General features: G+C 40.4%; 1 pseudogene; it reads left to right on the forward strand.

Annotated features, from left to right (window-relative positions):
* Nucleotides 1–1,949: 1,949 nt before the first annotated feature.
* On the forward strand, nt 1,950–3,140 carry LOC119308928 (annotated as a pseudogene).
* Nucleotides 3,141–3,651: the final 511 nt, after the last annotated feature.

Below are 3,651 nucleotides of genomic sequence, written 5' to 3' on the forward strand. Positions count from 1 at the left end.
TGGTCCAAACATTATAGTGGGGCATGAAACCGGACTCAAACAGGTGGACGTGAATGGTCCTTGACGTAGAGTAATTGCGACCATTCTTACAGCCAGCACATGGACAAGGCATAAAACCATCTGCCCGCTTGTTTGCCTCAGCCGCAAGCAGAAAAGTATGCACGCCCTCAAGGAACTGGGGAGAGCATCGGTCATCGTACATCCATTGCCAGCTCATCTTCATTACACAACACCGAATAGACCAAATTAATACAAGTTCATACATAAAGTTCATACAACACTTAAATGCAACAAACAAATAACTCTCTAGCTAAAGCATTTAAATGCAACAACAAATGCGATCAAGATCGCAACTAAGGTAACAATTGATCCAACAGCATAATGATACCAAGCCTCACTATCGATGGCATATTTTCTAATCTTCAAGCGCATTTTCTCCTTCTTGATCTTGTGATCATCGACGACATCGGCAACATGCAACTCCAATTCCATCTTCTCCCCCTCAATTTTTTTCAATTTTTCTTTCAAGTACTCGTTTTCTCTTTCAACTAAATTTAACCTCTCGACAATAGGGTCGGTTGGAATTTCCGGTTCACATACCTCCTAGATAAAAATATCTATGTCAACTTGATGGGCATAATTTGTCATAAACACGAAATGCAACAAATAGTTTTAAAAGAGAATATACCACATCCGAATCATAACAAGGACGAGGGCCAACGGGGACGGATATCAAAACCATGGCACTATGTATAACAAATAACGTACGGGTAAGATAATTATTATACGAGTAACTATATATCCAAATCACACAAACATCAATTTTTTATATAAAATTTCATGAACAAGAGGCTCACCACAAGGTGGTGCCGGTGACGGGACGGTGCGGGCGATCGACGGTGGTTACGACGGAGATTTAGAAGGCACTAAGTAAACCACACCTACATATGCAAACTAAGTGTTATTTTAACCTCAAATTGCATATAAATCAAATACTAGCACATATATATATTTCCTCCCAAATTACTAAACTCACAAATTAATAACTATATAAAGCATTGCAAGAGCTAATCTAGCAATGAGAGATGAAAGGACAAAGTTGCTAACCTTTGTGATCATTTGAATGGATGGGGGCCTTCAAATCTTGACAAATTTTGGGCAAAATGTGTGATGAGCTCGAGAGGAAGAGGGGAAGAACAGAGAGGAGAGGGGAAAGGGGAAGAATAGAGCGAGCTCGGGTGGACGAAGGGTTTGTGTAGGACGACCTTTAGTACCGGTTCGTGCCAAGAACCGGTACTAAAGGTGCTGGAGGGGGCTCAGACTGACAACATCCTGCCACCACTCTCATTAGTACTGGTTCGTGGCACGAACCGGTGCTAAAGGTTAGCCACGAACCGGTACTAATGAGAGCGGCCCGGCTAGCCGTTGGAACCGGCACTAATGTATACATTTGTGCCAGCTCAAATACAAACCGGCACTAATGTGCTTCACGTTTGACCCTTTTTCTACTAGTGAGTGGTGTGATCACGGAAGAACACTTTGCAAAGCTAAAAAGTTTAAAAAGCATAGGTCTGTCTTCCAGTGGTTTAAAGATTGCAACGGATTCAGATTGGCATTCTCCCTTTAGTCTATAGTTTGCATCTTTTGCATCTTGCGAGATGGGTCCTCTCTTTCCATCTTGGCTTCAGCAACAGTGGGGAATATATTCACTTGACATTTCAAGCACTGGTTTAGAGGACGAGTTTCCTGATTGGTTTTGGTATACATTTTCGTAGACAACTGATCTCGACATCTCTAACAATCAAATAAGTGGAAGCTTGCCAGCATAACTGCATGGCATGGCTTTTGAAGTACTCCACCTAAGTTCAAACCTGCTTAGTGGATCAAGACCTTTGTTGCCCCCAAATATCACTTGGTTAGACATATCCAAGAACAACTTCTCAGGAGTAATGACATCAAAATTTGAAGGCCCTCGACTTCGAATAATAGTTATGTATTCAAATTGAATTGGTGGGCACATTCCAGAATCTATTTGCAAATTGCAAAAATTATTGTATTTGGATTTGTCAAATAATTTTTTAGAGGGTGAAGTTCCTCAATGCTTTGATATCCAAAATTTACAATTTATTCTGCTCAGTAACAACAGTTTATCAGGAAATTTCCCAGCATTTTTGCAGAACAACATAGATATGGAGTTCTCTGATCTTGCATGGAACAAGTTGTCTGGAAGGTTGCCCACGTGGCTAGGAGATCTGGAGGAATTAAGTTTTTTACTACTAAGCCATAATGCATTTTCTGATAATATTCGAGTAGGCATAGCAAGCCTTATCCATCTTCAATACTTGGATCTATCAAGCAACAATTTCTCTGGTGCGATACCTTGGCATCTGTCGGTATAAATGGAATTCATGTTTATGGGTGATACATATAATGGAACCGTGGAAACTGACAACATCATTGGTACATGAGCTGGTCACCTCGGAGAAATATTGTCAGTAGTAACAAAAGGACAACAACTTATATATGGTAGAACACTTGTATATTTTCTAAGCATTGATTTATCATGTAACTCTTTGACCGGTGAAATCCCCACTGACATCACTTCCCTTGCTGATCTGATGAATTTGAATTTATCATCAAACCAATTGAGTGGACCAATTCCAAAGCAAACATGATTGGGGCCATGAAGTCACTCGTATCTGTCGACCTCTCTGAGAACAAGCTATCTGGTGAAATCCCATCGAGCTTATCAAGTCTGACATCTCTGACTGCCTTGAACTTCCTACAATCATTTGTGTGGAATGATACGTACTTGACACCCTCAGGGCAAACAATCCATCACTTATGTACATCGGCAACAGTGGACTATGTGGGCCTCCTCTCCAAAAGAATTGTCCAGGAAATGATTATTTTATCCATGGTGATCTCGGAAGCAGCAAGAAAGAGTTTGATCCATTGACCTTCGATTTTGGTTTTGTGTTGGGACTTGTGGTGGGGCTCTGGATGGTGTTTTGTGCACTGTTGTTCAGAAAGACATGGAAATTGTTTATTTCCGTCTCTTCGACAAGGTGTATGATGAAGTCTATGTATTTGTGGTTGTGAAGTGGGCAAGCTTCACAAAGAACACATCCGCAGAATAAGCATTCCAATTTTCCTGAAGGCATCAGTGTCTGTGCTGCGACCCGTTAAATAAGAATTCTGTACTACTAACCAGCCTGAGGAAGATCTTAAGCAACATATGTTGTATCGTGTGCTTTGTTTTTAATTACACCTCTATATGAAGATGAAGATGCTTATTTCTTCTGATACTTCTATGAATATAATGTTGTCTAGCTATTGCGGTATATGTGAGACTTTAGTATTGTTTAGTTATCCCGATACATGGAAAGGTTTTCCTATTCGTCTGGACTGTCATTGTGAGTGTATTTTGCTGAATAATTTCGCTTCTTTCTGTGATCACAGTGAGTTAATTGGTTTTCCTTTGTTGCATGATGGGTTCATCATCTCGAAAAAAAATTAGCTGTGGAGATTCCTGCAAATTTCAGTTCATAATCTTGTACTCTGTGATGTACTCTTCCCTTGCTTTCGAGGAGTACATTGCAGATTGCACATGATGATTTTTACTCCCTCCGTCCTACGGAGGGAGTAGAA

This window comes from Triticum dicoccoides, chromosome 5B (assembly GCF_002162155.2).
Source record: "Triticum dicoccoides isolate Atlit2015 ecotype Zavitan chromosome 5B, WEW_v2.0, whole genome shotgun sequence".
NCBI lineage: Eukaryota > Viridiplantae > Streptophyta > Magnoliopsida > Poales > Poaceae > Triticum > Triticum dicoccoides.